At 39.6% G+C, this 21,331-nt stretch overlaps 1 long non-coding RNA gene across 2 annotated transcripts; it reads right to left on the bottom strand.

Moving 5' to 3' along the window:
* Positions 1-3,623: 3,623 nt before the first annotated feature.
* Positions 3,624-20,076, bottom strand: LOC136009151 (uncharacterized). 2 transcript variants are annotated; one of them, XR_010610364.1, is made up of 3 exons: positions 19,982-20,076; positions 8,144-8,237; positions 3,624-3,762 (listed from the first exon to the last, which is right to left on the bottom strand). It is a non-coding gene; the product is annotated as an uncharacterized LOC136009151 (long non-coding RNA). The 2 variants fall into 2 exon arrangements; XR_010610365.1 differs by lacking the exon at positions 19,982-20,076 and adding an exon at positions 16,060-16,127.
* Positions 20,077-21,331: the final 1,255 nt, after the last annotated feature.

Genomic DNA, 21,331 nt, shown 5'->3' with positions numbered 1-21,331 from the left:
AGGTTAATAGGTGCATCTTGTCTCATAATTTTTATTTTTGACAAGAAGCTTGTTAGTCATTAGTGTATCTCTGTTTTGTGCATTTATTTCTCCTTAAAGCAAAAGAACCTTTGCTGGCAAAGCAGAAAGGAAGGCTCTTCCTATACATTTTTTAACAGTTTATACAGAAATAAACCAGTGATCTGGGCTTAGCTTTCTTCTGTGTAATTCTTTAACTGCCATTCCAATACGCTGAGAACAGATAGTTCACACTGAGAATGTGGTCTCAGTGAGGTGATAATCATCAAATAGCAGCTACAGGGTTTGCTATGATAAAGATACAGTGAAGCAACAGAGATGGAAGGAGATAGTCCCAAAACTCCACTCCTGAGGCTAAGTGAAGCTTATAAAGTTTGGTATGGGAAAAATGAGCAGGATTGTCCTTGTTCTTTTCATTTAAATGGCAGTTGAATCATCCCAGGTCAACCCTTACTTTTCTGTAGCATCCTAACCCAGATGTCAAGGTGGCAGCTTGTATATACAAAGTCTACACAAAATTTCCCCAGGATCACAATATGCAAGGACAGATATCTGTTTTAAGTAAAAAGCTGAAGTCAGTTGGAATAGTTTGTTATCCCAGCAATGTGCTTTTTCATTAGAGCAAGCTAGTAAGTGATTCATGTGCAGTAAGAGCACAAACATGCAAAGCTATCTTTGTGCTACCTGCCATTTCTTATGAGGTTGTCTGTATACAAATATAAAAGATGAAGAAAGGATTTTTGCAGGACAGCTTTGTTGATTTAAAATACCTAGTATCAATTTGTCACAATTGAGTTACACTGCACCTACATATAACTTCATAATTATGTAAAATTTGGATATAAGCATATATTCCAACAGAATGGTGATAAATGTTCTGTACACCAAGAGAAAAAAAAAAACCAAACAAACTTGTATTAGTCATTAACAATATACTGTCTTCATAATCAGTTAAATGACTTTTTTAACCTATGGGAAAATGCTAGAAAAAAACATTAAACTGGCAATCACATTCCTTTGACTTGTGTTTGGCTCTCCTCCTTTATTTCTGTGTCTATTCGATCTGATCTATCTGATCAATCTATCTGATTTAGCAACATTTCCCAGGATGCGGGCATACCCTCTTTCAAGCATGCCAGAGATGTTCAGGAGAAAATGATGTGAGCCAGCTGCCAGAGGCAACACAGGATAGCCATGGCAGCACTTTTACAAAGTAGGGTCGAGTGAAGATTTACTGCTAAGAAAAGCACAACACAAAATAACTTTGGAAATGCTTCAGTATGATAGATTCAAAATATTAAAAAGAGATAGATTAAAAATATTAAAGAGTAAGTGGAAAATGGTGGGTCTTTACTGTCATATTGCAGGGATTTTTTTTCCTTCCATACATTCACTTTCAACATCAGCCCAGATCACAGGAGGCATTGGCTTGAAACAGCCTCTGCTCTAACTCAGGCAGGAAATCAAATGTGGGATAGTTACAGCATCAGTCAAAGCCTGCTCCACCTACTTAAGATGCAGAAGACTAAGGTTGCAGGTTCTAGATGGATATTTGAGAGAAGACTGAGCTTGTGGAAGTATTTGCATGGCTCTGCTTTAATTGCAGTGTGGAACAAAAACTTCCTATTTTGTATCTGGAAATCAGCTACAAAACAAAACTGTTGTCCTCCTTTTAGCTCTAGTAACTACATTTTTGTTCAAGGTGCTCTTGTTTCCTTGCCTACTACTACAATTCTATTAATTGCAAAGATGACTGCATCTGCCTGCCATAACTACTGTCATGGATTACCCTAGTTCTGTCCAGATACTTGATAGCTTTCAAAGTTTTCGATAACTTTGACAAACCACTCATCCAATAACCACTTTCTAGAAATGTCATGGGCACGTAAATTCCTCTGTGTCATATGAGATCTGTTTGCAAAGTGACTAAAGGAGATTTCACCCTTTTATTTCCCTTCTCAAATCTCCACCAGGCTGAAATCTGTCATTAGCATAGCTCTGAGGAATCAGACTAAATCTTTGTGATTCGTAAAGATTCAGATCCAGACCTTTTGGTGGAGCTAGATACTCAGGTAAAAAACACCCTGCATGTTGCACACGTATTTTCCATTTGCAGCTTAGTTCAACATTCATTCTTAATTTGAGTGCTGCTAATATATTTCTGCGTTCTCCCCTTCAAAGGCTTTTTTGCCAGGTAATAACTTGCCTGATGGAACAGAAACTCAGACCTCTGACTAAAGTCTCATTGCTCTGGCATAAGATAATACATCTGTAGCCTGTGCAATGACAGCCACAGCATGATTCTTCCCCCTTTTTTCCTCTGAAATGAGTGGCATAAGGCACTACTCCCTCTTTTATTCCCTTCTTGCCATACAGCTTTATTCACAAGATTAGTGGGCAGATTTTTATTCACACTCTTTACTTCCCTCTCTTAAGAAAGAGTGGGAAACTGTTCCTTTTGTGTCTTGGCTAACTGAAACTAAACAGATTTTTTTGTCCACCATTGTCTGGGTTAATGTTGAAAGAAAAGAATAAGACTGAAAAAGTTAGTATGAGAGCAGAAGTTGTTTTACACAGAATAAATTCAGTCACAATATAAATTCAGTCAGACCAATAGCTAAGAAAGTCACATGTGTAGACTGTGTGCTTTTACAGAATTCATAACCTGTATACTGTATGTATGGGTGCTGATGTTAACATGAGCATAATATAGCGTCACCTGTGGAAGCAGATTTTTTTCTATGAAAGAGTTCTGCTTTTGCTATGAACAAATTCCGGGAAACCAAATTTACTGCCACTGTTCACACATCCGTACCTACTTTACTGTCTGGACTTATCTGTTGTAATCAGACCAAGGGTAGTCAAACAAACGTGGACTTAACGTCAGTGAGGTGAGGCACAGGAATATGAGAACTGACAAAACAGGATCCTCCCCCATGCATCCGTCTCAGCACAGAAGGGTGTTGGCTTTTCTAGGCAGATGGCTGATGTATTAGTCTGCAGAGCTAAAACATTTTCCCATGTGCAAATATTTGCGCTTGACTGGAACAAAAGAAAAGCCACGATACCTTTATGTACCATGGAGCTGAGTGACTGTGGGACACCTCAGCACTTAAAATGCAAAAGGCTGATACACTTTGGATTGTTTCATATGCTACACATGTTCTTGCCAAAGGCTGACACGAAGAAATTTCCAGATGCTGAGGTGTCCTCCACAGGATTGGCCAAGTCATGGGTCTGCTTCCTTCTGTTTCTTCCTTTGTTCAAATGGATGCACAGATCCACAGTATGAGTCAGGTGGAGACAAAAAGTCTCCATTGCAATTTAAAAGTCCAAATCATGGATCAGAAGGGGATGAATATTTATTCTTCCACCAGAAAATCTCCAGACTAAAATCTATATACTTATACCTTTTCCTAGCTCTTCGACGTGCTCATGCTATTCATAACTTGCCATCTTGTGTGGCTACCAGGTATTGTAAAGTAGCTGACCCACTAGTCACTACAAGCGGATCTACTTTAGCAGCCTATTTTCTTTTAGGAGGTACTGGATATTTGCTGATCCTTTCAGAATAAGGGAAGCCACACAAAAACTACAGCTTCCCCTATTTCTTTATAATAAGGAGTCCAAATACAGCAGTCATCCTTTAGTTCACGCTGCCATATTGAAAATTCCCCTGTGATTCCAACTCCGCTGTTCCTAAGTAGATGTTCATCAAGTCCTTTGTACATGTCTAAGTGTAGCCTGTGAGAACGAGAAAAAATACCACATGTAACGATTTTTCAAGGTATAGTGCTCATGACACAGCACTCCTCAGGCAGTTTTTTGGTACTTAATTTGGTTATTGCTTCAGGAAAGAGCCTTCAAAAAGACCTACTGTGTCTTCTGTTACCTTTTTGTGCACACTGAGGATCACCTGTTACTGCTTTGCACTCCCTGGCTGCACATCCCCAATGACTGTTAGTAAAAGGTTGGCACACATGAGACCACGATGCTATTTAGCACTCAGCCAGCTGGAAAGAGACGAGTTCATGGACATACAAACCATTGGCTTCACTGCTTACATTCACACACAGGGAAGAGAACAGTAACTGCCTGGAGAAGAAGCTACACCCTAGGATGAGGTGTGCTGTATAGGATGGGGAGAAAAGGCCTGATCTGCCAAGTTATTTGTTGCTTCAAGCCTGCAAGCAGGTGGGGCTGTGATTTTATACAGCTGTTGAGCATTTGTATCATAGCACTGTGAGATCCATGCAAGAGCCTGCATCTCCCAGACTTGCACTGCTTTGCTTGGAAGACAGCTCCACATTCAATATGTGTTACTGTTATCACGTATATACACCTACTGAGGAGCACTCCCACCTTAATAGAAAGCAATATTCCCTCATGGCCTTAGTGGCTTTAGTTCTTATTAATTCATATACTTTCCAACAAACAACAACAAAAAAAAAAACCCACACAAACAAAACAAAAAACCAAACAACATTTCTTTCCTTGGAAAAACTCCCTTTCTTATTTAATAACCAAGTAAATTAATACAGAGGGAGCCACACTCCAGTGAAAATATATTATGGATTGTTCTGTATTCTTGAACTAAAGATACAGAATGTGGAACAACTCCATTAAAGAGAAAGCAAGCTTTGCAGGTTGTTTTTTTGTTGTTTATTAAAGCCAAGAAACAGGTTTGTTGGTGTCTCACAGTGATTTTTAAATTAATAAGCATTCTTTCATAGGATATTTCTATGAAAGCTACAGTGCAGATGTAAGTCTCTTTTAGGTGTTCATGTGGCATCTACTATATTAAACATCAAGTATGACTATTGGCAGCTCCTCAAGGCTGCCTTTCCTGACCAGATTTATTGACTGCACAGCTGGTGAGCTGAACTTTTACATCCCCAGGTACAGCTATAAGGCATCTCTAGAGCACGAAGGACCAGACAGTTTAAACATTAGTCAACGCTATCATCCACAGGCAGGTATGTTGCCTGAAGGTTGCCTATGAAATGGGAGTAGCATTAAAGAGTCTGACAGATCCTTTGTTTTTTTACCCTGAAGAGGGTCACAGGAGCTAAGAGTGTTTAGCTTTCTGTATACAGAAAGAACTAAAATACAGACAGACTAAGATCACACAAAAAATATGTGGCAGGACAAAGAACAGAATGTACATTTATTTAGCTGATATGAATGAAAATAAGCACAAACTTGTTAGTGCTGCCCCTTTCTGACTGTGCAATGTGTTCTATTAGTCATCTGAATTCTTGAAATTAAAGGGGAAAAGGCATTATATTAAGATAAATTAAGAACATCCACAATTTCATAACCAATGCGTAAACCTTAAAGAATAAAGCCTTTCCTTCCTGCACGGAAGCAAATCAAAAGATACGTGTCCTTCCAGAGAAAGGGTGACTCACCAAGAAAGCTGGGGAAAATTCTTCCTGCGCTATATAGTTTCATAACATGCTCTACTGAGCCACAAACAAACCCAGAATAAACAATGTCTTTGAGATAGAGTAAATTCCAGAAATATCTGTGGTAAACAGATAATACTACAGCCTTAACTACAGTGCTAGAGGTTTTATGGTAGCTACCATGTCCCCTGGTAAAGTTAAAATAGATTTAAAGAAGTAACTGTGGTTCCAAGTCTGACAAGAGTATTGCCAGCACCAGTAAATACTTCGGCATTACTCAAAGTGCATATTTCAGTCATGTAGACTGAATACACTGGTGGCAGGATGCTGATAAATCATGGAAATATTCCAAACTACAGTGACTACAAGCAGCAAGTTGCAAAATACTGTCAGGCTGACAATCACATTCTGAAACTGCAAAGTTGAAAACCAAGTAAAATCTATAAAAACAATTACAAAAACGGGGGGGGGGGGGGGGGGGGGAGAAAGCTTATGCATTTGTATGCATGAATTTTGATTGCATTGGCAAAACTCACGTATGAAATCTAGACCAAAAAATGCACTTCTAAGGGTATTTCATGTATAGAAGTGTAGATGCTTTGCATGCATATGAGTGGCATCATCATGGCTCTCATAACTTTTGTAAATAACCAGCACAGGTGGGTGTCTCTTTGAAGTGCCTGGCCACCAGCCACAGGGAACAAACAGAGGAATTAAGAGTTCTGCATGCAGTTGCTGGGTTTACTGGGACCGTAATGGGGGGAAGAATCTGGGCCCAACAGCAGGAGTTAGGCTGATGTGAGCATATTTCTCTTTTTTGACCATTATACCCCTCATATGGCACTTCACGTGAGTGATAAATGCACAAGTAAAATACACTTTTCTTCATAGACTATACTGGCTCTGCTTAGATGAAGGGAAGCTACGGTAGCTGCTCTACTATGTTCCTGGTTCATTTTGATTAAACAATAATCATAATCCCATGATTGTTATGATTTTATCTGGAGTTTATCATGTAGATAAACATTAGTTGGCCTTGTCCAAATTAAGGGGAGAAGCTTATGTTTAAAGGCAGAGTAACCACTACAGCTTGAGGCAGGCTACAGGAGGAGTAAAGGGATGGTACTACATCTACCATACATGGAGCCAATTTCTATTTAAGAACAGTGGTCACCTCAGAGCAGAGCCTTTTCTGCAGTGTACAGTTAATTACCAACTAGTTCAAGTCTTGAAATTTTCTTGCAAGTTTTTTTCTCTAATGTTACCAGTATTATTCTAAAATCAGAATAACTGTCAACATAAACAGCCTGAATTAGAACAGATGCCCCAGATGCCTTATTGGTACCTGAAATTGTGTGAGCACAAGCATATGAGGACCTATTGTGATACACCTACACATCAAGTGCTTTAGTGCAATTTAAGTACATACTTGTAACATGTTGTCTCTCCTATAACGGGTGGTAGTATTTTTAATTACTAAATTTATTGCCCATAAGACAGATACAAACTTATTGTGTGAAGCATCAAACACATTGTAAATGTGTTTCTGTGGTTAAATTGTGGGGATGGTTATAATCTTCTCTCTAGTTATCCACATAGTTACCAAGGTGATTGCCATGCAATGATGACAGAAACTTTCAAACTCATCTCCTATATAAGCTAGGCTTTGTGCAACCAGAATAGAACAGCATATAAAGATTAGTTTGTTTAATAGAGAAATTGCACCTTGCACAGTTGAAATCACAGCGCTAGGCAAGAGTAGAAGTACTGAATTAAAGTACTGATTTCTTTTTTTAGACTGATGTAAGTAGGTGGTAACTTATACAAGTGTAACTCATATGAGTAACTTACATAAGTGTAGCCACACTGCACACTAATTAAGCTTGAAAAATGTATTCTCTTTCTACAGCTGGTTTTTGGTGGGGTTTGTTTTTTTGTTTTTCATTTTGACAAAACCACAGATACCACATGGACCTGAAATTCATCTTTATATTTGAAATCATTCTTTAGGAAAGACAGCAAGAGAGACAACAGATGGCCATGACAATTTAGCAACCAATAATACTAAACCATTAGTTAACATACTGCAAAACATTGGATACTAAGGATTAAGAGAGCAATATATGTTACTTTGTTTCAAAAAATTGCACAGGCATTTCAATTTTCCTGGTCATTGTTACCTTGTCTGCACATCTGTATCTTCCTTTGATTCAAGAAGAAAACCAAGAAATAAAGCAGCATCAAACCAAGAAATAAAGCAGCATCAAAGATAAGACTGAATATGGAAGACCGCAGAGGAAGAAAGGATAAGATTCCTCAGCAAAAATGAGGAATTCCTCAGCATAGCTTTAATTATATTTTCCCAAACTTGATTCAGAATCAAATTCAGAAAGAAGCCTCTCTAGGAGAGAAGCGTGAGTCAGCCGTCAGTGGCGGCAGGGGCAGGGAGGGTCATCACACTCGCAGGTATTTAAAAAAAGTAGTGTAGCCTCATTCTACCCAATGAAAGATGGAACGACAGGGAAGAGAAACTGTCACAGGTTTGAAAGGACAACAGTGCAGAACGTGTCTTTTTAGGCTGTTCTCTCCATGCATTTCACTTCACCTGTGAAGTGAAAGAATAAGTTCTTTGCACCAAAGGTGCTGGTCTGAGTTACTTCTAGCAGCCACTTTCCAGCACAGCTTTGCAGAGAAGGAGATTGGGAATCTGGTCTCACCTTTAACAGTGATTACGCATTGCACTCACTCTCATATCACAGGACCATGCAGCTACCTCACATAGGCAGGTTGTGATTTTGTCTTGGTACTTCCCTGGACAAAGAATAAAATGAATTATAGTCATGACCAAAGAAATCCACTTGGATAGTTGAGCTGGTAAATGAATCAAAGAAGGTAAGAGTGGCAGCTTCTACAGCAAGCGGTGTAAATAAGGAAATACTTCTCCAGCTGATTTCTTCTCAAAGTGACAAGGATATTGTTTTATCACCGCGACAGATCATCAAGGGAATTTGCACAACCAGAAAAAAAAAAAAAAACCAAACTCTGTAAAACGTTTATTTTAATGTAAAATGATAGAGATGGTAGAGGTTTGGTTTTTTGGTTTGGGTTTGGTTTGGGTTTGGCTTTTTTTCACTAAAACAGCTCTTTGTCTTTATCTGTATTATAAAGTTAGCTGCACAAATAAAATAACCCAGAATTGGGCAAGTATCCATGACAGCAAACTTTTGGTCTCTGCACAGTTTTGATGGTTGCTCAACATTTCTTTGTCACTGTCATTGTCTGGTTTATTATATTACAGATTCTATTTACCTTCATTTACCTTGAGATCTTTCCTGAAACATCAGTAAGAACAGAAGCAAGCCAAACCCTCCACAATGCAGCTATTCATTGTGGTCTCTGCTAAACAGTTGCTCAAGATTATTCATGTTAGGAGTGGTTGCAATTACTCCTACAGGGTCTGTGGGAGGATTTGTGGGAGATAACAGCATCCTTTCCTACACTACAGGCAGTTCATAACACAAGTGTGTGTATCACGGCCCTGACTCTTCTCTTTCTCCTCCAGCATTGAGCTGCATCCAGCAAGGAAACAGCCAGGAACTGCTGTTGGTGACTGTCACAACCACCCCTTTTCAGCACAGAAAGCACAGAGCAGGTTTCTTCCCTTTTGGCTGCATGACAATTCCTGTGCTTCGTCAAGGATCCTACGCACAATAGGAAACCCATCTGAGCTCCTATCCACTTTCCCTTTGTCTCCTATCATCCACCCAGCTAGGCAAACACAGCAACGCTGCGTTCAGCTGCAGCAGCCAGCCTGCACAGCAATGCTGCTCTCCTCCGCAGAGGCATGGCTCAGGCAGAGATGCTGAAGCTTGATTGCCAGAATATAACTATCCTCCCAGGTTAGTTTGCACAAAGCAGCCTGTGTTACTTAATTCTTTTCCACAGATACAGTAAGTTCAGTGAACGCACAGCAGGGCCTTACTCTGAGCAATGAACTTAGTATGACCAGCTTAGGGATCAAAGGTCTTACTGAGCATTTACAATGCAAAAAGTGTAGGCAAACAATATGACAGGAATGATCAAGCATTCAAGAACCATGCCCTACCACTCTATTTGATAGGGTATGCTGTTTCCTTTGCTCCATCAAGGCCAGATTATTACAGAAGACGGGAGGGGGGAAGGTAGGGGAAGACAGCATATTCATCTGCAATAACCAAGAAATAAGAAAACAAATAGCCAGGTCAGGATGACAGCTATTCCTCCATGTGGAATAGTGGCTTTAAGGGCTTTGTTGAACAGGCTACCATGTGAAAAACCTCCCTGTACTTCCCCCACTGCAGCAGCTTATCTCAGTTATTTAGTTTCTCATTGCTGGGCTCCCCGGAAGCAGAAATATAGTTAGAGCCAGCACTGAAACACTCCTCAGCCTGGGCTGGCAGAGATCCTTTACCCTCTCCCTCGCCAGAGAGGCAGTGATTCACTTATCACCAACCACACCATGGATGTCACACCAGGCACTGTAACGAGAGGTCTGACCATCCACTGAAGACAGCACATCCTTTTCCAAAGGGCAGATTCATTCAACTTGACAGTCCTCCTTCCCAGACATGACTTACTGGTTTGGAATAGATTCACCCATAGAGGAGCAGACATTATCTCTGCTTTGGCATTTCTCCTCCAAGGTAGTGCCACTAGTGGCACTGTTGTTAGTCCTAAATGTTGGCTGTTGACCATGATGAAAAGACCCTCAGATGGATAGAGTTTTGATGTCACTCTTCAAAAAAACCCAAAAAAAAACACAAAAAAGAAAGAAAACAATAAGAAAAGTCCATGACTTTTTAAATTTTGCAACAGCAAGAAGTGGTCTTAATGGAGCTCAAATATTTGAAATGGCCATGAAAGGAGATCATTTCCTGTTCCCAAATATTAATTGAGAAAGAGGCCTACTGTGTCACTGCTTCAGCAAGACCCCTTGTCTTTGCTGGAGTCTGCATGTGTATAGTCACACATAGACAAAAGTTGAAAAAAATGCAGATTTGACAAACATGACAATTTGAAATTGGTAGAGGAGGCTTAAATGATATGAGAGATTTGCATTTATTGGAAACAAGAAAGATAATGGGAATGAAAGTAAACAGATTAAGGACAGGTCTGCGATTTAGGACAAATTATTTCAATCTAATCAGCCTATAATAATTGCTTAATACCAAAGGAAGTTATCTGAAACTTAAATTAGCAGCAGCTTGAGAAACAGAAACTTTCATGGGTAAATATAGCATGGGTATATTGTATCCCTGAAACTGTTCTTGAAAACATTGAGGAAGTAAGGGAGACAGCCATTCACAATCTGACACATATTCTCTCCTTCAGTAAAAGTATTTTGAAAGGGATTTATATAGCAGTAATTCTCAACAGAATCACTTTTGCGTAGCAAAACATGTTGCAAGTAGAACATTTCCAGCAGACGTATCTGACCTAGGTCATCTCTGATTAAACACATATACATTGGAAGGAGATTAGTCATTAAGACAAGTAGAAATACGAGACAAGCTAAAGCTTACATAGAGAAACTATACTCAGTTAGCTTTGCAAGTGAGCTAAAAGCAGGTATTTAGAGAAAATTCCAGGGCAGTTAGTGCCAGCATATCCTGTTCAGGATGCCTGAACACATGCACACTCCATCACAAGCGTGGTCTATATTTCCACATTCTATGCCACAAGCACAGGGTTTTAAAGATTATTAAATCTTGACATTTCCATAATTGGAAAAGATGAAAAATGAAGGAATGAATTAAAAATGTTGAGGCAGGTAACAAAATTTGCCTTGCATTTTTTTAAAACCAAGAGTTACAATCACACATCATCCTGCCCCCAGATCATTCAGGGTGTGGATTAAAATCTCACTCTGAGTTGATGCCTCAGTTCAAAGCCAGTCCCCAGAAACTGGAAAAGAACCAGGACATAACTGAGCATTTATGCATGATACATGGGCATACCTCAGACAGCTTAACCTTAAAACTATGTCTGGCAGAAGTGAAACTCTTTATATAGTCCTGGTGACGGAAGAGGTGTTCAGAAATATAGCAAAGCTCACCTAAGAAGAAAGAGTTCTCCAGTGATAGAAAGAGACAGTGTAGGAAGAAAGGCACCTAGCTAAGCACTTAATTGATCACCCATCATTATGAATGTGATGCACTCCATCTGTCAAAATGACAGTAAGATCATTGCTGTCTCCCAAATAATCACAGTCCTGCATAGGCTAGTTTTATTCCTTTGGGGATTAAAATATCTCACAGTATCGTATCACATAAGCAAAGGTTTCCCATTCAAAAGCAGAAGCTTTTCCAAACATTTATGTCACTATGTTGTGACTTGCTGACTCCTGCACTGCTGTGTGCATTTACTACATGGCTCTGCTCCAGTAGCTCTGGCAGATATGACATCAGCTGAGCACTCTGTGCTCTCACATCTCCATTTATACTAATTCTCTTTTTGCTATTGAAATAGTACAAGTTTCATAACTGAATTTATCCATAGGAATCATTTTATAAGTTTACAATTGTTGGCTATTTGTTTTCTTTTTTTTGGAGGCATAAGTGGTAGAGATTCTTTAAAGAAAAAAAAAATGACCCAAGTTGTAGATGCCCAACAAGAACTTTAGAATGACTCAGGCTCATATCCGAAACAAATTCCTCCAGAAAGATAAAAGCTGCAGTCATCATGCAGTGCTAAGCATCTAACCCATACTTAACTAAGTGTTTCTAATAATCAAGAACAGAAAGGTGACTGAATAGAGAGTCCAGAGTAAATTCAGTGATGGTAAGCACCATATACAAAACTGGATTGTGGACCCAAGTGCTGAGTCCCAGCTTCCTCAGATTTCAGTTATGTTTTATCCTGGAGTTGCAGGTTGAATAAATCACAATTTCAGAGCTTTGAATTTTTTGCCCTAATATTTTCAAAGGCCTCACTGCACTTGAAGGAGCACACAAATTCCCCTCTTTATTCCACAAAGAAAATTTTCTAGAGGAATTTTTCCACCAATAGTGGAAAACTCCTATGAAGAACTACACATTTCACTTGTCATGCCACATTTTTTCTCCACCATTTTCTTTCATCTAACCAATCTCCCACCACATTGTCCACCCACTTAAATCCTTTCTAAAACACTGACTTTTGTCTTTTTGTGTAACTGATGCATGTTTTCACTTATAGAATTCTTCATACTGCCAGTTCTTACTGGATCTCAAGTAAGAGGCAGCACAAGCAATTCTCTGCAACACAATTTCATTTTGGGAAGTGAATCTAAATAATTACTGTTTCTAAATAATTATTATTTCTTTTGCATGAGAAAATTTTAAAGTCTTACTTTTCATTCCCAAGCAATTTTTTTTTTTTCAAAATGACAATTTGACGCAACAAAAATCCCATTCTTTGATCAGACACTCAAATACTAGGCACAAAAACCCTAGCATTTCCCAAAACACTTTAGTGATAGAGCTGTGAAGCTGTTGTGCTTCACACTGGAGCTCTGCAGAGTAAGTAGTGTAAAGCTTCACTGGGATTATTTTTACAAATAGTTTTTTTTAAAGGTGTTTGGTTGACAGCAAATAACTGTCTGGATCTCCAGTCTGCCTTTCCGAAAAGGTTGCCTGAGTCATAGTTTTGACCCATCTGCAAAGGTCTGCATGAATTGAAAAATAAATGAGTCAAAGTGCCCTGAATTTGACTCCATTGTTGTTTTGAAGTTGTATATGGTGCAGAAGCTATGAATAGGCCATGGGACGAGTGGTACATGCACTAAAACAAAGAACTAATACTGATATTACATACTCCAAATATGCATTAATTTTCCAAAATATCAACACTAGCTCCTGCAGCTAATGGGGAATGAAATACTCCAGGATCTTTCATTAATATCTGTATCATTGGTGTATCATGAACTGGAGAATAATGCAATCTTAAAAATGGAGAATATAACAAAAACCCCAGAACTGTAGAGTGGAGCTTTTATTTGCATTTAGTTTTATATCCAGTTCACTTCCTGTTAGTAAAATTGCAGTAAAACAATTTGTACTACTTAGCTGCAAGCTATTGTTTAACCAGCACACTAAACCCACCATTAACTCTCAGCCATCTCAGATTTGCCCACTGAGAACAGCATTCCTGCATTAGGATGCCCTCTCCAGTATGTTCAGAATGCAATAACACCCTGCATAAAACACACAAAGCGAAAGGAAAAGGGTATCGTCCTTCATGGATAGAAAAAAATCTTTGCTGTTTGTCCACCACAATACTTAAACCTCATTACTGTGCTAAGCCACAGATGTATTCTCTCTCCCCTTCCCTAATAAAACTAAAGGCAGCAAGTAAAGCATTTTTGATCATTAATTAAACAAAGTCACTCCTAAATTGCTATGGTGCCACAGAGCAGAGAGCCAACACCCAGGGCTGCCTCTATTATATTCCTGCTCACCAGCTCTGCAAGTCGTCCTGAGTGAAATTCACTCACCAGGCAGAATTCAGTGAAACAAAGAAAACTGGAGAGCAGCATTGCCATGCAACTGGCTGGAAGGTTTTACAGAATTCAGCTCCTGCCATAGTGTATCTTCCACTTGAACAAAAGCATTTCATCAAGCAAGTTTTCTATATAAACCAGTTTGCAACAAGAATTGATTTAATTTATTGCACCAGATGGTGCAGTCAGAAAAAGCAAGGGGTGTTCAGTCTGAGATTCAGACACAGGCTGACCTGCAGAAATGGAGTCATTTTTAGGCTCAAACCCCGTAACAGACCATCACAGTAGCATTCCTTTACAAAAATGATCTTTCATCAAGTGGTCAACAACAGTTTGGCTTTAACCTAAAAACTGTTAGAAATTGCATCAAGAATGATTTAAGAGGAAGTGGCACAGAGAAGCTGGAAGCTTATGGCTCCCTGCACAGTACTGAGCCAGGTCATGGAATGAAGTCACAGAAGGTTTGTTTGCTCACCAAACAAGCAACACGAAAGAAGCACGGCAACATGGTGTGCCCCCATGAAGGCAAAAGGCAAAATTCCAGCTTTCCTGGAGGGGTTCTGGCTAATAGATTCACATGCTGCAGAGCAAAAGGAGTCATTCTCCTTTACAAGAGCAATGATAGTGACAGGAAGAAAACCTCATGATCATGTGATAAAAATAATAATTTTTCTCTACAACTGAAATTATCTGTAAACATAAAACACCATTTTCATTCCCCCCACAGTTCTGTAAATTTAACATTTCTTTACATTTTAAATGAACGTCTTTAATCTTCTAACATTAACAGCTTTGAGTATCTTTAGTCTTCCAAAGTACGTGTCAGTTACCTGGGGGAAAAAAATGTTAAACTCTTTTTTTTCACCTCATTTCCAAAGTCAGAAGGAACTAAAAAGACTGCAAGTCAGACACAAGGTCTGTTAGCCAAATTCACATACAGCAAATGGTCCCACTGGCTTCCCCAGAGCACCTCACTGAGGGTGCAGCACAACACATTTTCACAGCACAGGCGCCAGAAGTCCTAATAGATTCAAACAATATGACAGCTCCCAGAAAACCTTACAGCCTGGAACTGAAACAGTTAAAAGGTAAAGCTACTTGCATCAGAAGTTTTGTATTCCTACATTTCCTGTATTTAACAGAAGAAATGGGGTGGGTTTATTTCAAAACCTACCTGACTGCCTCAGAGAGACAATTGGAAAATTCCTATTATTATAGTGCACTCATGCTTAAGTTTCATTGACATAGCAATGTCAATCACCAGAAGGAGGGTCTCATAGTTCAGGATGCAGCCTACTACTGCTTACATCAATTCTTAGGCTTTTTGATGACTCTACTTTAATTAACCAGTTACAAGAATGTTATTTGTTTTATGGGCTGAGCCAGGACAGTAAGAGCAGAAAGTGGGACTGGTTCTGCATAATACCTACATGAGAGATAAAGTCAAGCAAAGTAGATGTTGATATATTGCACACATCAACCAGGAAGTTTACAAGGAAATACAGGTGTGACAATCTTATTGGTCAAGAGAAAGAAGAAATCTGGGTATAATGAACATCTCTCGAAACAATGAAGACACGCTTAGCTGGATTCCTATCTGACAGACTGTCATTTTCTTCTAAAAAAGAGAATATAAAGATTTTATAGGATACCATGCCAAAGATCCTGGTTCCTAACCCTAGAGAACCGCATCACACATACACAGGTACGACATGTGTAACACCCAAGTGTTCACACAGAGCTCACCTCAAGCCACAAATCATTTTTAGATTTTAGGTGACATCTCTGCCAATTATTTTTGGGATTTTAAAATAGAAAAATACAGGGAGCTAGAACAGACGGTAGAGCCTGACAGCTATTTACAGGTTATTATTTGATCATATTGTCGTGGTTTAAACCTGAACCCATATATGTCCTGAACCCAGGACACATATGAAAGATCATATGAAACAGGTGAAAGTAACACCTACCATATAAACCTTTAATTAAAATAATAGCAATACTTACAGGCTCCCATGCCTATAGTCTGTTGGCATGTGGCACCCACATAGCTGCATATTACTGAAGAGTATGGACAGATTATCTGTTTCTCTCTAGGCAACTGACATCACCTACCTGACTGCTATTCCTTATCTTCAGTTCCCTCAGCTCTTTAGTAAGATATTTGACTTTCAAAACCTACAGTCAGGGGAGGCAGCAGCACTGTGTATTGGATTAGCAACTTCGATGTCAGCACTGCTAGCCAATACACCAAAGTAGCACACACCAGAGCTTCACACTGACCAAGCAAACACAGCCATTTCCCCCATTCTGCCTGTTGCTGATTTATATACCTCCATCTCTGCTAGAAAGCAAGAAAGCAGGTGGGTTTCACCAGCTGGCCCCAGGTTGTTTCTGCCCAGCAACATGTGCAGAATGCAGCAGGCTGCTGGTCACAGGCAGTGCTCCACCAGCTGCCTGTTTGCTCAGCACCTCCAGCAGCTGCATAGTATAAAATAGGAGTACAGGAACTGATGCCCCAGCCTGCTGGTGTTTGTAATGACTTAACACGTTGAACTCTGAAAACTTAGCCAAGGGAGGATAGCTACAGGTCTTTCAACAGAAAACGAGAAATGACACCTTATTCCATCTTCTCCATTCAGACAGCTTAAAAGCAGAAATAGCTCCTAACAGACCACTCTATTTTACATATTCATGACTTCATGAAGTTTTCAGTAGCCTGCTTTCAGATCACTCTCCAATCTCCATCTTTTCCACCCAATTTTATTGGCATACAGAAATTATGCTACTTGTGACTTGACTGTGGGAATTCCCAGACTCTCAGGGAATCTAGATGATACAACTGGATACAGGAACCAGCCGTATGAAAAAAGGCCACACTGCTTAAGCTTACTTCTATTTCAGCCATTCTCAGCTGCTGGAATGACCTTATGAGGGGAAGGGGAAATGAGAGCTGGGTGCTCTGTCCCAGCTTCCAAGTTTCTATGTTATAGCTGAAACTTATCACAGCCCTTGGACCACTATCAACAAAGTATTTCACAAGACTCAGGATAGTATTGCTTATGCCAGCTACAGAAAATGTAGTTTTAAGATGCACTGAAAATCTGATGCAAAGATAGAGCCACTTTATTGTCATAATGGCTGGAACTGGGCCAGCAGGAGAGTGGGAACACCCATTCTCCTATCAGCTCCTTGTGACTGATACTGCTTATTTAGTGTCACCAACTGCAGGAGTGTGCTTACTATTTCCAGGCCAGAACATTTAAACAAGACTTTAAGTACACGTTGCCTTAACTGGCTTAAATAGCCAGCTAACTATTCTGATAGGGGTATTACAACTGTATAGTCAAGGTGGATGACCACACAGTCGTGAAACATGAGCACCTCTTGTGTCAAAGTTAATAACCATTCATTACTGTTCCAGCAAAAACAGCCTAATCTGTGACCTCAGTATGGCATCTTTCTATTAATTTAGCTATAGTAACAGTCAGCTGTAGCTTAGAGTGGGATACGCCTGGGTTCAACTATAACTTCGCCTTTGAACTATTTAACCTTCTTTCATCTATGCTACATATGTAGAATCACAAAACAACAGAATTGTTGGATTTAGAAGGCATCTGTGGAGACTGTGTAGTCTGAGACCCCTCATCAAAGTAGGGTTACCTACTGTAGGTTGCTTAGGGTTGTATCCAGTTGTGTTTTGAATATGTCAAAGAATGGAGATTCCACAACTTTTATGGACAGCTTGTTCTAGTCTTCAGTGATCTTCACATTACCAAAAAAAAATCTTATCCTTCATTGGCATGGAATTTCCTGAATTTCAGCTTGGGCCCATTGCCTCTCATCCTGCCACATGATGTCAGAGAAGCCTGGCTTTGTCTTCTTTGCTTCCCCTACAGGTATTTATACACATTGATGAGATCCCCCTGAACCATCTCTTCTGCAGGCTGAACAGTCCCAGCTCTCTCAGCCTCTTCTTGAATGACAGATGCTCCATCACTTCACCATTTTTGAAGCCCTTTGCTGAACTTGTTCTAGTATGTCCATGTCTCTCCTTCCTGTACTGGGGAGCCTAGAACTGGACCCAGAACTCCAGATGTGGCCTCACTTCATCCTGCTGATGATGCTTTGCCTAATGCAGCACCAGAGGCTGTTGGTTGCCTTTGCCATAACGACATGCTACTGGCTAATGTCCAACTTGCTGTCCACCAGGAACCCCAGCATGTCTTGGTGCCTCCCCAGGTGCACAACTTTGTATCACCCTTTGTTGAAGTTCATGTGGTTCATTTCTCCAACCTGTCAAGGTCCCTCTGCATGGTATCATAGAATCATACAATAGTTAGGGTTGGAAAGCACCTTAAGATCATCTAGTTCTAACCATTCTGCCATGGGCAGGGACACCACACACCAAACCATGTCACCCAAGACTCCATCCAGCCTGGCCTTGAACCACTTCTTGCAGCTTTGTATTACCTGCAGACTTGTTGAGGATGCACTTTTTCCATCCACTAATGAAGACGTTAAATAATACTGGCCCTATTATGGACCCTGGGGTACACCACTAGTGCCTGGCATCCAACTCGTGTGTTGCTAATCACAACCCTTTGCGCCTGGCAATCCATATCACTCTCCTCTTATTTAGTCCATACTTTATCAGTTTTTCTGCAGGGAAGCTATGGGAAAGTGTATCTTCTCTCATGCAATGACAATGTGTTGCGATATGTTCCCTGACTTAGAAAACAGCTCAGTTCCTTCAAGACAGATGATCTCTGAGAAGCCACCATCATTAATGCTGCTCCTGTGACAGCTTCCTGCACAAACACATTCTTTGCAAGAAATTAGTTTGCTGATAACATGCGCTAAGAGATTATTAGCAGTAAAATGCTATTCTGCAAGGAAATAGAAAGATTCTCATCCCTGTGAGATGTGCTATTTTTGAACTAAGTGGGGTTTTGCTGAAAATTCAGCAAAACTTTATATTCACATAATCATGGAATGCAAAAAGAGGAAGAATTCTGTCTTGAGACTATGTAAGAATTTTTAGCTCTACAGGGATCTTTAAAGGTGATCTTGGTAAAGACCTTTTAAAGGTTTCTGTCCCTAACATTTCTGTTATATTGGTAAACAAAATATTATTTTGGAATCCAGAATATCACCATAGCATAGAACATAGTCAACCTAAACCCAAAAAAAAGAGGAAAAGGTGAAGTTTGAGGCATTCTGCAATAGAATGACTTTATGCAATGAGAAGGAAAAGAAGTAGTCTACAATATGTCATTAAGATACTACGTAACAAAAGGAAGCATATTATGTTAATATTTGCAGACAAGAATGGCAGTGAGTAGGCTTCAGAAGCACATTCAACATTAGGAACTACCCCTTTATAGGGGGAGAGTTTTCTCTTTCCCCTTACCCCCAAGTGCAGTATTCTACATTCTGTCCATTGCCATAACTGACCTTCTTTACCAAAATTCAGGATGCTGGCTGGGCTTGTCCAATCTCTTGAAAAGGAGGATAAGGGGCTATGTAATAGCAGCCTGAAACTACTTGAACAGGTGCTACAAAGATGAAGGATTCAAACTTTTCCATGAGCTGTAGTTTGGGAGGATGACAGTAGACATCGGGAAAATCTTCTTCATGCAGAGGATAGTATAGCACTGGCACATGTTACCAAGAGAGATGAAAGGACAACTTCACTCTCAGGTTTCCAGGAATTAGTTCAACAAAGTTTGACTCTTCATGTCATTATTCGTATGATACTAAATACAAAACTAAGCTGTCCAAAACACAAGGGTCTTCCCGCCATCCTCATATATTACAGTATATTAAAAACAGGAAACTGCTGGCTTACAGATTTCAAGCAATACTCAAAACTGAGTATCAGTTATTCAGATAGGGCAGGAGACATTGTCTTTAATCCTGGAACACAGCAAATCTTCTGGTTTTAAACACAGCTGATCATTTAAATCAATTAAAATACATTTACTTAAGTACAAGAATTTCAGGCATGAAGCCTTGCAAATCATACCCAACTTACCCAGTTAAGAAAACCGGATAAACAGTCTCCTCTGCAGTGTGTGAAACACCCTCAGCTTCCCAATCCTTCTCAAAGAATCCCTCTTCACTCACTCACTGCCTCCAATGTTTTGACTGAAAAATACATTTCAAAGTTAAATCTAAATGTCAGGATCAGGCCTTCTCTTACCAAACACAAGCTGAGCAACTTAAGTCCCACATATGCTGAAAACCTTGACACTCCTTGGTGTAACAAGAGTGTGGTAGTTTTCTTACCATTGGGGAAAAAAAACTATTAAACAGGGCAAGAGTAAGCATACTTACTATTGGTGTTCAAATTACTTACTGATTTTAAAACATGTCATTTGGAAATGCCTTCCAGACATCCTAGTACTTCACAGCTCAAACCAGTGTATAATATAAGAACTAGTTACATGATAAATCCCCACCTTTATCTGAAGCTATGTAAAGGATGCTCCATGCTTTTTATGCCAGCCTGTCAATTTACATCAAGTGGTGGCGATTTGTATTGTAAACATGCACAGGCAAGTGGAAAAGAAGGCTTTTAGAGGTCTCAAAATCCTGATGGGTTGGTGTTTTGCTTTTAAAGCAGTGATCAAAGAATCAGAATGTCATATTTTAAATCCTAACCATCTCTTCTGATATCCAGTTTGAAAAATTTTTCCATAAACTGCAAGTACTGCAAGTTAATCGAGTCATTCATTCGACAGGAAAAGAGGAAAGTGTTGGGCTGACACGTTTTGGGAAATCACATCTTTCAAGACAAACCATCAGATTTTCCTGAGCTCCAGTTACCAGCTTTAAGTGTTCAGCAGCAGAAATGAGCTGAACTTTTGACTTTCCAGCTTTGCATTGAAATGTGGCTTTGTACTGAAAATAGAGTAGACAGGAGAATGGTTGAACCATGATTTTCCAATTCTCAGGAGAATTTCTGGACCACTTACAAGATATCAAGTTCTTCCTAGTCTGTTCTTTAGCAGTGCTTTCCACCTGCATGAATTAGCAAATATTTCCTAATTTTTTCAGTGTGAGAAAATCACTTTCTTGCCTAACAGATGAACAACTAAGCTGGGAAGTGGGGTATCTGGGGTCTGGTACCTGCCCCAGCATAAATGACTATTATACAAAAAGAAACAGTCTTGACAGGAGTGACTGCCATACCCCAATCCAGAAAGCACCTACCCATGATCCTCAAGACAAGGACTTCAATTATTTGGGGGCAAGTGAAATAGAATAGGACCTGCATCTGACATAGGTGTTAGAGGTGTCCTAAATTTTGGGTTGGAATTCTTTCCAGAAAAATTATCAGTCAAATTTCATCCAAGCAGCTTTCAGGTGATATAAAATTATT

The sequence above is a fragment of the Lathamus discolor genome, chromosome 2 (genome assembly GCF_037157495.1).
Source record: "Lathamus discolor isolate bLatDis1 chromosome 2, bLatDis1.hap1, whole genome shotgun sequence".
NCBI lineage: Eukaryota > Metazoa > Chordata > Aves > Psittaciformes > Psittacidae > Lathamus > Lathamus discolor.
The sequence above is the reverse complement of the archived record's forward strand: the minus strand, read 5'-3'. Positions and strand labels throughout refer to the sequence as shown.